The sequence below is a fragment of the Leiobunum rupestre genome, chromosome 5 (genome assembly GCF_980474605.1).
Source record: "Leiobunum rupestre chromosome 5, qqLeiRupe1.1.hap1, whole genome shotgun sequence".
In the NCBI taxonomy this organism is placed as follows: domain Eukaryota; kingdom Metazoa; phylum Arthropoda; class Arachnida; order Opiliones; family Sclerosomatidae; genus Leiobunum; species Leiobunum rupestre.
This window is the reverse complement of record NC_143388.1, coordinates 26722044-26735982: the sequence shown is the minus strand read 5'-3', so window position 1 is coordinate 26735982 and position 13939 is coordinate 26722044. Positions and strand designations below refer to the sequence as shown.

General features: G+C 34.7%; 1 protein-coding gene across 2 annotated transcripts in view; it reads right to left on the bottom strand.

Annotated features, from left to right (window-relative positions):
- The window catches only part of LOC149944012 (uncharacterized), a 202549-nt gene that overhangs the window by 115477 nt on the left and 73133 nt on the right, over window positions 1-13939 (bottom strand). The gene's annotated exons all lie outside the window — the stretch shown is intronic.

Genomic DNA, 13939 nt, shown 5'->3' with positions numbered 1-13939 from the left:
TCAGAGATATGAACATAACTCAAATTCCCTGACTTTTACTCGTTTTCCCTGGCCATCTTCGCCGATTTTCCCTGAGTTATTTTGTGCGAAAATTTAGCATTTTTTACCCTACATTTTAAATGTTTTCTATTGGCAACCTAACTTAAATTCCCTGACTTTTCCCTGATTTTTAGACGAATTTTTAAAAATCCCTGACTTATCCCTGATTCTTAGACGAATTTTTAAAATTCCATGACTTTTCCCTGATTTTTAGACGAATTTTTAAAATTCCATGACTTTTCCCTGATTTTTAGACGAATTTTTAAAATTCCATGACTTTTCCCTGATTTTTAGACGAATTTTTAAAATTCCATGACTTTTCCCTGATTTTTAGACGAATTTTTAAAATTCCATGACTTTTCCCTGATTCTTAGACGAATTTTTAAAATTCCATGACTTTTCCCTGATTTTTAGACGAATTTTTAAAATTCCATGACTTTTCCCTGATTTTTAGACGAATTTTTAAAATTCCATGACTTCTCCCTGATTTTTAGACGAATTTTTAAAATTCCATGACTTTGACAAGAATTCCAGGTTTTCCAGGTACCGTGGCAACCTTGCCATGTAGCCTAGCACCGCCGATTCAACGCCGCCGATATTTTATCTGGCGCCGAGCCGCCGCCGAGTCATTTACTATTCGGCGCGCCATCGACGCCGCCACCGAACAATTTTGTTCCCGCCGCCGAAATTTTGAGTTTACCTACGAAACTTCATTTATTTTCTTTCAAAAACAATTTGGTATTTTGAAAAAAAGGGGGACCGAAATAAAGTCGGCGCTATGCTTTTCCCATGTAGAGCATAAAATTCGTTTCGAACCAAAACTCTGATAACACTTGATTTTAAGCGTATAGGCTTCGTGCGTAGTTTACATTTTGGTCATAAATATCGCCGCCTACCGACAAAGTTTTAAATTGAATGTATGAAAGCTGTCTGCTCGTTCAAAATTATCCCTGCGCGACAACTGAAAGTTCAACCGAAAAACCTAGAAATTCAATTTTTCACATATTTAGTTGACGGTTATTAAGGCAGGTGGCGCTATATTTCCTAAGCTCTATTAAATAGATATTTAGTTCGTATAACTTTTAAAATATTTATACAATAGATGGTGCTATTATAGTAAAACGGCCTTTTGAACCAAAACACGTAGCAAACGCCAGACGAATATTGTAGTCCTTGGCCAACTTGTTCCCGTCCACCGCCACCCAAGAGTCCGTCCTATCGAAACCAAGGAGCCGGGGTGGGCTCTAACCGAGCGTCGAGTGCGATATCATACATGTCATATAGAAGCGATCTCCCGCCATACAATGGACAGCAGACCCCGCCATACTTTGATAGGGGTGCTGCGAGGAAAAAGCAATTTTTTGGTGGTAAATTATAAATTATCCCCTGCCCGCTGCCCTTAATCTCTTAGTCATAGGGCCAAATTGAAAATTGCGAAGGGGTATCGTATAGCGGGACGCCCGCTGGTATCACGCAACCAGACCACCCGCTGATATATCCGCGATGCCCAAGTGCTCGGGAAATAGTTGACAATTTGAGTTTGATCTAATTAGCTTACGCCAGTGTGGTGCCAGGAACAATCGCCTATTGTGCTGGTGGTAACCTCACTTCAACAATAACCAGAGAAAAGTATCCATCTAACCGTTGATCTTTCATAATGCCTTTAGGAACTTACATTTTAAGCCTTGTGACGTTGGGAAATTATTTTTCTTTATGAAATTAGTAAATATTCTTATTTATTATATTTAATGCCATTTTTATAAAACATTGACTGGTATATTTTTTAAATTATGCAATGTAACACGAAGAATTAACCACTTTAGAAATCTGGTGTACTTAATTCGCGACCGAAACGAGTCTAGGTGGCGTAACGGCGCTAGCTTCTCAGAGGTAGCGCAAATTAAAAGTCATAAGAACGTTTTTTTCTTAAGTTAACTTATCAAAATGTAAGCAAACGATGCAAAAATTATATTAAAATGACGGTATCATTATTTATAAAGTCAAATATACGAATAACGATGAGGAAAAACTAATAGCGTCTGCTTTAGCCGCTACCTAATACAGGTTTCAATGTTATATACTTTTGCTTGTTGTTATATTCTTTTGCAGTTGGCTGCGTTAAAACATTTAAACTTTTGGGTGCTATTGCATTTGGAATGCACCGTGTTACAGCAACGTAACAAAATCTGCCACGGATAAGATACACCACACTATAACCACAAAATAAATCAATTTATATACAATCTATAAATTATGGTTTAACTAAACAACAACCACTAATTTACACGGCTAAATTATTATCTTGTACAAATTTGCATTAAATTAATTAAACATGAAATGAAAACGGTATATTATAGATTTATTATTAATATTAATGAATACGGCATCAACATAAGTAACACCATATTATTGTATTTATGCTGGGTGACCACAGAATTCTCGAAAAAATCTTATAGGAAAAATAAGCAATTGGTAGTCGATTTATAGGATTTTATGGGATAAATTCTCTAAAGATTACAGGAAAATATAGGACAAATTCCCTTAAAATTACAGTTAAATATAGGATAAATTCCATTAAAATATAGGCTAAATTCCATTAAAATTACAGTTAAATATAGGATAAATTCCATTAAAATTACATTTAAATGTAGGATAAATTCCATTAAAATTACAGTTAAATATAGAATAAATTCCTTTAAAATTACCGAAACATTTAGGACAAATTCCATTAAAATTAGTTAAATATAGGATAAATTCCATTAAAATTAGTTAAATATAGGATAAATTCCATTAAAATTAGTTAAATATAGGATAAATTCCATTAAAATAACAATTAAATATAGGATACTATTACTAACTTCGTTGAGTTTGATAACAAAAGACATAATTGCAACAGGTCAAGTCTGAAAAGTTCCACAAGTATAAGAAAAATATGAAAATACTTTAATTATAGGAAGTTATAGGAACACATTGAAAATACATAAAAAAAATAAAAATATACCTGCTTACGGTATCGAATATTATGGCGAGGGTGGAAAAATTAATTAATTTAGGTCGGTCGAGTTCGGACGTGGGGAGTAACTCGTAGGCGAAGGGAATTTTTCCAGCTTCTGGCCAATTAAATATTATACGAGTTTTCCCTTTAATTAAATGCCCAGGTGCTGCTACAACTCGTTCCTCAGATTGAAAAATTAAGAGAACTTCTTAGCGCAATCGAGAATAAATGAATAAGGAAAATCATCCGAAGACGTCGTGCCAAAACTTGTTTAAATTTTTGATTCCAATTTTGGCCACCTGCCTCACTAAATACGCCACGTTACCCGATACTTCTTTCCAAGCCGTGAAAGGTATATTTCCAAGCAAGGACGAAGTACCGAGTGACGTTGGCCGACTTCTTTCTATAATTGGATAAATAAATGAAGTTTCATTTTGCTCAAATGTAAAAAAAAAGCCAATAAACCTGTTTCGGAAATGAAATTTAATTATTTATCTGGGTTATTGAGCTTTCGTTGGGAACCACGCGTTTACTAATTATTCGACTAATCCTCTTTGGTTAAATATTTAATCATAAAACGTTAATTAAGGATTACGCGCACTGAAAGAAATAAAATCATTTAGTCGCGAATCCTACATAACTCGTTTCGGGGGTAATTGGGAGACTGATTTCAACGTAATTTTTTATAATTAAGCATTTATTTTTGGCAGAAATTAATGGTTTCTTATAATTGGATTTACCAGTTATAGGAACTGGTCTTGTAAAGAAAACTTGTTGTATAATAATGAATGAATTTCCGACCGTTTAGTATTGGCTGTATCGTTTACATATTAGTAAATTAATAAATTATTAATACTAATTATTATTATTCATGAAGATATTAGTAGTAAATGATATCGTAACAGATATTTTACAGGAACTTATTCGGGGAAAAATAATAAAGACTAGTTTCATTTATTAAATTACCTTTAATTATTACATTTATTATTTAATAATTTTAAACATTTTTCATCTATACTGTGCGTCTGTAGAATGGTTGTAATAGCAGAGCATCGGTGTTCAGATAGAAGTTAGCTTTCAGGCTATGATCATTCAAAACAATGTATTTAAATGTTTTATACATTTAAATTATGTAATAAGTTCACAAAATAGCCTTAACGAAGTTAATAAGCCATTGATAATAATAATTAATTATCACATTTTGTAGACTTAAATTTCTAAACCTTCGTGTGATTTTTAATGATTTATCGCCCCAATGGCAAATTATCGCCCTAATGGCAAATTATCGCCCTAATGGCAAATTATCCAGTGATTTATAACACTTTTTATAATTTTCTTATACGAACTTAGTGATTTATGTAAATAAAATGAATTTGATGAGATCATGTTATGTAAAAAAAACCGTTACATTGTATAATACAGTAACGTCAAACAATGACATAAAAAAACGTTTCAAAATAAATTTCGCCTTCGAATTAAAAGCGAGACAAAATAATTTATAAGCCCCCGCGAAATAAAAAAGTTTTATAATAATTCCTCAAAAAATGACACATCCGGGAAAACGAAATAGATTTTAATCTATCGAGAACTGCGGGAAAAGATACGCGGAACCCCCAAAAATTAATTAAATTTCCCCAAAAATCTAATTATAAACTCTATTAATTTTGCATTTAAAACGCGGGCGGCGCCGTAGCAGCGCCATCCAACGACGCCAAATATTGATTGAAAAGCCGGGGGGGGGGGGGGAGCCAACGTCAAAACGAAACGGTTTCAATACCTACACTCCCAACCAAACACCACCGAAATTAAAAGGTAAAGAATAGCTCAGGAGGGGAGGGGGCCAAATAGGGGGGTACCACGGCGATAAAAGGCGAACAATAATTTTCCTTCAATAGAAACTTAATTGCGAAAGAACGAATCGTTTCGACCATACAACCATTTTTTTTTATTTATCCTAAAATCCACGCATGCGCGATAATAAGTCTTAAGTATAATGTTTTTTAGTCTTATTAAGCCCGCTTAATTCCCCACCCTCGCGTCAGGGGGCGCTAGCTACCCTCCATATTTTTCTAAAACGCTAACATCCCCCCGTTCAATTCCTTCCCCCAATCGAGGGTAGCTTTCCACACTCTTGTCTAAACTAAACAGCTGTTGCCTTTTTGAAGGAAAATTTTTCTCTTTCTCTCCGCCAGGAAGCGAAACCACGCATGGCTGATCGTGTACTTTCGGGTACGTATAAACTCCCGGTCGCCCCCTCGTGGCCATTATGGAAAACTCGGACCAGGGAGACGCCGGGAGTCGGGGAGAACGAAATCGCTACCCGCGCGCGCCCTCTAGCCCCTAGTACGACAACTAATTCCTCCCCCCTCTCCAATTTGGACCCTTCTTAGCGTACAGTCGAATTATAATGATTGGATGATTTGAAGGCGAGGGCGGGGAGAGTTCGTGCTCATGTTAGGCCTATTATTACCCAAGAACTAATTAAGTTAATGACGTTGGTTCTATCGATAATTGCGTTTTCCAAAAGCAGCCCTCGTAACAATAAAATTTTTACGGAACGCGTTTATTCCTACTCAAACTAGCGCGCGTAATTTTCTCCATATATATAGTTCTTGTAAATCGCCGCAGATGGCGACAAATAATTTTAATTGGAGACGACGCGAAATAAGGAACGGAGGACGACGCGAAAAAAAATAATGGGGAGATGGCCAGAGCTTCGGAGAGAAGGCGGGGGGAGGAGGGGAGCTTTCTATCGGATTTAATTAGAAAATGATGTAGAAGGATCGATTTTAATTACGAGTAAATTTGTAGCCAGCTTAATTAAGGTTGTTATTAAGGCGAGTTTAATGTTAGCGAGTTTGATTTCGCGTCTAATTAGAGTAGAAAACTTTTAATTAGCTAAGAGAACGTAGTCGATTGCGAGATGCCTAGGTCCGTTGCCTCAGGGCGGACTAAAACTGATTATGTGCCCAGTTCCATTACACGAGGGTGTAGTCAACGTTCTCAAAAAAAAATTACATTTTTGTTCGTTTGTACCGTTGACCGTGTGAGAGCCGAAATTATAGAGATACAAGGACCTAACCCGATTTCGTTTGGGGGGGAATAGGTCTTTCTATAGACGCATTCACATATTGCCTACAGGGAAATATGCAAAAAGGGGCGAAATCCACCCGAGGTACCTTCCTATTTAATAATGTTTGAGGTAGATGGCGACACTATAAAGTTCATGAAAAATAAACTTTTTTAAAAAGTTATTTATTAATTACAAAATTATAATAATTTAAATTCTTATTAAAATATATAATTTTTGTAATTTAAATTAACAATTAATTTTAACAGTAGTTAACACTCTCCGCCATAGATCGCACTATAATACAATTTTAAACTATCAAATCAGGGAAGATAATTTTGTATTTTAAATCTCGACAAAACCGTTCTCCACCAAAAACTGAAAACTTTCAACCAATCGTTGAAAATCAAAATTATGACGTCATGTTGCTATCAGAGGGCCATCTACTAACAAATAACGCCATCACCACGTTACCTCGGACGAATTTTACCCCTTTAAAGTTGTCTCTGCCCAATTGTAAATCGATCTATAAAATAAACTACGCTTGCTGAACTTGTTTTTATGTAGCTCACGAAATATGTAGCAGTTCAGTTCAGTTTTTACTTAAAAATAAGTTGCCTCGTCGAATTTCTTTTCTTATGTCCAGGGCTTTTCGTAGAAAAACGTCATCGTTACGTCACGCAGCAACATCGAAACAAAAAGGCCAATGTTACTTTATAAAAAGGCCTATTAAGGGAAGTTTGGTTAAGATGGCAACTATCATTCATAGGCAGTGTGCAATTTGGGGGATAATTGTGTGTACGGGAGTCGAGGGGTTCGAGATTCCGAAAAATCCACAGTAAAATCCGAAAAACTACGCCAATGATTTAGTATTTTTTTAAATCCGGAATTTTTAACAAATCCATACAATCAATCGAAAAATTCTTGAAATTCTTGGAAAAATCCACCCAAATCAAATTCGCGGGGTTTTTTTTTATAAAATAAAGCTGAATTTTCAGAAAATCAACAAATTCAGGAGAGGGGAAAATCAACAAATTCAGGAGAGGGGAAAATCCACATATTAAGGGGGAAGGGAAAATCCACATATTAAGGGGGAAGGGGAAATCCACATATTAAGGGGGAAGGGAAAATCCACATATTAAGGGGGAAGGGAAAATCCACATATTAAGGCGGAAGGGAAAATCCACATATTAAGGCGGAAGGGAAAATCCACATATTAAGGGGGAAGGGAAAATCCACATATTAAGGCGGAAGGGAAAATCCACATATTAAGGGGCAAGGGAAAATCCACATATTAAGGGGGAAGGGAAAATCCACATATTAAGGGGGAAGGGAAAATCCACATATTAAGGGGGAAGGGAAAATCCACATATTAAGGGGGAAGGGAAAATCCACATATTAAGGGGGAAGGGAAAATCCACATATTAAGGGGGAAGGGAAAATCCACATATTAAGGGGGAAGGGAAAATACACATATTAAGGGGGAAGGGAAAATCCACATATTAAGGGGGAAGGCGAAATCCACATATTAAGGGGCAAGGGAAAATCCACATATTAAGGGGGAAGGGAAAATCCACATATTAAGGGGGAAGGGAAAATCCACATATTAAGGGGGAAGGGAAAATCCACATATTAAGGGGGAAGGGAAAATCCACATATTAAGGCGGAAGGGAAAATCCACATATTAAGGCGGAAGGGAAAATCCACATATTAAGGGGCAAGGGAAAATCCACATATTAAGGGGGAAGGGAAAATCCACATATTAAGGGGGAAGGGAAAATCCACATATTAAGGGGGAAGGGAAAATACACATATTAAGGGGGAAGGGAAAATACACATATTAAGGGGGAAGGGAAAATCCACATATTAAGGGGGAAGGCGAAATCCACATATTAAGGGAAAAATACGTATCAATGGATTTTTTTTAAATGCAAAAAGAGTCTTGATAGATTGGGAAATCCAGGTAAAAATCTACTGGATTTGCAAATCCTGTACAGTACATTTTTTCTGAATGTCCAACCCCTCGACAAAAGAACTGCTTTTGGTTATTAAAGCAATCCTGAGCCACGTTCCCTGGAATACTTAATCAAGCGAGGGACTCCCACTTCCGCTCCAAGCACTCCAGCTGGGCATCCCAGGGGGAACGCTTATTTGCCATGTTAAAAAAAATAATGGCTTGCAAATGTCATTTTTTTCATAATTAAATAAAGCAATTGAAAATATTACACCGCGAAGTTATTAAAGGTACATTTACAATACTTAATTTCTCTATTTTGCTAATCATAATTTATTTTTATTTATGTTTTCGTTTCATCAATACAAGACAGTTTTGTTGTTTCGTTTCTGACAAAACCCGATATTTGCGCGCTCTCGTTTCTGACAAACCCGATATTTCCGTGCAACCGTTTCTGACAAAACGACAGGTTATGGCAAAACAAGATATTTCCGCGCTCTCGTTTCTGACAAAACCCGATATTTGCGCGCAATCGTTTCTGACAAAAACGACAGGTTATGGCAAAACAAGATATTTCCGCGCTCTCGTTTCTGACAAACCCGATATTTGCGCGCTGTCGTTTCTGACAAACCCGATATTTGCGCGCTGTCGTTTCTGACAAAACCCGATATTTGCGCGCAACCGTTTCTGACAAAACCCGATATTTGCGCGCAACCGTTTCTGACAAAACCCGATATTTGCGTGCAACCGTTTCTGACAAAAACGGCAGGTTATGGCAAAACACGATATTTCCGTGCTCTCGTTTCTGACAAAAACATTTCGACGTTATTAAATTAGTTTTAGATTTTCTCGTTAATATTCGTCAACCGTTACCGTTTTCCATCGGGTGCAAAAACACGAAACTCCCGGAGATAACCTTTGAGCGGGAAAGCGAAAACTCTAATTAATGGAAGTAGGTTGCGAAGTTCATCAAAGATGAGAAATGATTTCCCAACAGGCCCCACATTTAGATAAAAGAAGTATAAAAAAGCTTGGAAATACCTTTTTATCCGCGATAAAGTTACTTTGTAGAGAAATAACTAAGAAAGAAAAACCATGTATCTTGACCTTTGGCTCCGCGCGTGAGAAACATCTTATTAGAGACGACAAAGTTATTTTGCGGTAGAAGAGGCCTTATAGATCGATTTACAGTTTTTAAGGGGCAGAGACGAGTTTAAAGGGGTAAAATTCATCCGAGGTAACGTGGTGATGGCGTTATTTGTTAGTAGATGGCGCTCTGATACCAGCATGACAAGTTTTCAGTTTTTAGTGGAGAACGGTTTTGTCGAAATTTAAAATACAAAATTATCTTCCCTGATTGGATAGTTTAAAATCGTATTATAGTGCCATCTATGGCGGAGTGTTAACTACTGTTAATATTAATTGTTAATTTAAATTACAAAAATTATATATTTTTAATAAGAATTTTAAGTATTATAATTTAGTAATTAATAAATAACTTTTTAAAAAAAGTTTATTTTTCATAAATTTCATCGTGTCGCCATCTACCTCAAACATTATTAAATTGGAAGGTACCTCGGGTGGATTTCGCCCCTTTTTGCATATTTCCCTGTAGCCAATATGTGAATGCGTCTATTAACGACGGAACTAGAAAAATAATATCACGAATACATTTTTGACACGAAATTTGTACCGACAGTTGAGGGAAAATTACTTATTTCAATAATAAATTTATTCGTTTGTAGTCGAATAAGAGATATTTTTGATAAGTCAAAGCGGTGTACTTGGAGTCAAATATGTCTTAAGTACATGGTGGCTGTTCCATGGCAAAACCTAGTAAACGTAATATTTTTAATTTTAGATATTTTAGTTTTTTATTTTAACTTGCATTACTTCTTATTTTAATGTGAGTGGTAGCTAGTAGCAACAAACACAGCACCCCACACAAGGAGAAAGCAACCCGTCAAAAGTCGTGCATTATATTGCGTACATTTTTCATTGGTTAGACGGTTTAGCGCCTGTTGCCGTCGGAAGGGGAAAATTTGGAAGTTCTCTCCCCCCCCCCCGCCCGTAAAACGTTCAGCGTAAAGGCTCGTGACGCTCGTCCAATGAAATTCGTACACAACCCTCCGTTAGCGAGTTTAAAGGCTAGCTGCGTTCTCCAGGAACAAATTTGTTAGTAACTTAAAAGTTTTAAATTTGGTGTTTACTAGTTTTTGCCTTTGGAAAAGCCAAAAATTAACTTACCAAAATTAACACAATAGCTAAGATTTCGTTGAATCTAAGTTAAAACTACTGGGTGGAGTTACATGATAACGTGTTTTGAGAAGCGGGAACGAATGCTCAAGGCAATCGTAGTGGAATTATCACTTAAGTAAATATGTCATCGTACTGGAATTATCGGTTAACTAATCAGGCCATGGTACCGGAATTATCGGCTAACTAATCAGGCCATCGTACCGGAATTATCGGCTAACTAATCAGGCCATCGTACCGGAATTATCGGCTAACTAATCAGGCCATCGTACCGGAATTATCGGCTAACTAATCAGGCCATCGTACCGGAATTATCGGCTAACTAATCAGGCCATCGTACCGGAATTATCGGCTAACTAATCAGGCCATCGTACCGGAATTATCGGCTAACTAATCAGGCCATCGTACCGGAATTATCGGCTAACTAATCAGGCCATCGTACCGGAATTATCGGCTAACTAATCAGGCCATCGTACCGGAATTATCGGCTAACTAATCAGGCCATCGTACCGGAATTATCGGCTAACTAATCAGGCCATCGTACCGGAATTATCGGTTAACTAATCAGATCATCGTACCGGAATTATCGGTTAACTAATCAGATCATCGTACCGGAATTATCGGTTAACTAATCAGATCATCGTACCGGAATTATCGGTTAACTAATCAGATCATCGTACCGGAATTATCGGTTAACTAATCAGATCATCGTACCGGAATTATCGGTTAACTAATCAGATCATCGTACCGGAATTATCGGTTAACTAATCAGATCATCGTACCGGAATTATCGGTTAACTAATCAGATCATCGTACCGGAATTATCGGTTAACTAATCAGATCATCGTACCGGAATTATCGGTTAACTAATCAGATCATCGTGCCGGAATTATCGGTTAACTAATCAGATCATCGTACCGGAATTATCGGTTAACTAATCAGATCATCGTGCCGGAATTATCGGTTAACTAATCAAATCATCGTACCGGAATTATCGGTTAACTAATCAGATCATCGTACCGGAATTATCGGTTAACTAATCAGATCATCGTACCGGAATTATCGGTTAACTAATCAGATCATCGTACCGGAATAATGTAATCGTAATGAAATTATTAGCAATTAGGCGTACAACATTTGCAGGCGTGACTACCTCTCGATGTAACGTTACTTTTTCCCAAGTTCCATTTCAGTTCCGACCACAAAATATTCAAAAAAAGCGAGACGAAAATAAAAAATTAAAACTCTTTTAAAGCAAAAAAAGTATTCTTTGGGGAGTTCCTGGATGAAAATACGTTTTTTTTCGTGAAGTGTATTCTCGAAATAAAAACCTGTTTGAGTCGCTAATAAAAGAATGGCGCGAAAAAGGGAAACAAAGACGAAACTCGAAACGCGCAAAGTGAAGAGAAGAACACGATCTTGGCGCGTAAAAGACAGCATCCCGCCGCCGGTTCAGTCACCTCCGAGAGGCAAATTGCCTAATTCCACTGGACCCACACAAGTTCACCTAGGGAACCAATAGAGTCCGGCGCTTTGTGAAACCGGACATTTACCAACAAATCATTTTCATATGAATTTAACCAATTTAATAGTAATTTAAATATAATTTAATACGAATTTAAATATAATTTAATACGAATTTAAATATAATTTAATACGAATTTAAATATAATTTAATACGAATTTAAATATAATTTAATACGAATTTAAATATAATTTAATACGAATTTAAATATTATTTTCAATTGAAAATAATATTTAAATGCGTATTAAATTGAAAATAAAATTTAAATGCGTATTAAATTGAAAATAAAATTTAAATGCGTATTAAATTGAAAATAAAATTTAAATGCGTATTAAATTGAAAATAAAATTTAAATGCGTATTAAATTGAAAATAAAATTTAAATGCGTATTAAATTGAAAATAAAATTTAAATGCGTATTAAATTGAAAATAAAATTTAAATGCGTATTAAATTGAAAATAAAATTTAAATGCGTATTAAATTGAAAATAAAATTTAAATGCGTATTAAATTGAAAATAAAATTTAAATGCGTATTAAATTGAAAATAAAATTTAAATGCGTATTAAATTGAAAATATTTAAATGCGTATTAAATTGAAAATATTTAAATGCGTATTAAATTAAAAATAATATTTAAATGCGTATTAAATTAAAAATAATATTTAAATGCGTATTAAATTAAAAATAATATTTAAATGCGTATTAAATTAAAAATATTTAAATGCGTATTAAATTAAAAATATTTAAATGCGTATTAAATTAAAAATATTTAAATGCGTATTAAATTAAAAATATTTAAATGCGTATTAAATTAAAAATATTTAAATGCGTATTAAATTAAAAATATTTAAATGCGTATTAAATTAAAAATATTTAAATGCGTATTAAATTAAAAATATTTAAATGCGTATTAAATTAAAAATATTTAAATTCGTATTAAATTGAAAATATTTAAATGCGTATTAAATTGAAAATATTTAAATTCGTATTAAATTGAAAATATTTAAATGCGTATTAAATTAAAAATATTTAAATGCGTATTAAATTTAAAATATTTAAATGCGTATTAAATTGAAAATATTTAAATGCGTATTAAATTGAAAATATTTAAATGCGTATTAAATTGAAAATATTAAAATGCGAATTAAATTAAAAATATTTTCAACTTATTACGAATTTAAATATTATTTTAAATTTAATACGAATTGAAATATTATTTTCAATTTAATACGAATTGAAATATTATTTTCAATTTAATACGAATTTAAATATTAATTTCCAATTTAATACGAATTTAAAACAAAAATTCCAACTTTTAAGTTTAAACTCCAGCTCCACTAGACAGAGGGCTCCATATAACTATAACAAACAGCGACGAAGAGAAGCGAAAAGCCCCCTTTAAACACTATATACCCAGGGAGCCAGTTGACAGATATCAAAGAACCCTGTTACCGTTGGCAATGCTGTTAACATAAATTGAATTTATGAAATTGTGTCCCTTTAATCAGAGCATTATTCCGGCGTCATCAATGATGGCTCCGGACAAAAAAACAGCGCGTTCTCTCTCAAGACCGCGATTGTGACGTTTACGCGGCCAATTTCGTTAAATAGCACCGTCTTACGAAACCCGATTCCGAAGGCGAGATGTACGCCTCAGATATATTGAGAGAAAAAACCCAAAGTCTTTATCTAATGGAACTAAGGTCTGGTTTTTATTAAGACTTTTGACGGTGTCGAATCGATTTTTAGTAATTAAAAACAAAGCTTTAACTTTGTTTTTTACGTTTCGAAGATGAAGAAATTATTCAAACTCGGTCAAGAACCAAAATGTTTATAGCAATTAAGAAATCTTGTGTAACCGAGAAATAAAGTTAATTTCTTCTGATAAATATCGAAATGGCCAGCTAAATATCGAAATGGCCAGCTAAATATCGAAATGGCCAGCTAAATATCGAAATGGCCAGCTAAATATCTAAATGGCCAGCTAAATATCTAAATGGCCAGCTAAATATCGCAATGGCCAGCTAAATATCGCAATGGCCAGCTAAATATCGCAATGGCCAGCTAAATATCGCAATGGCCAGCTAAATATCGCAATGG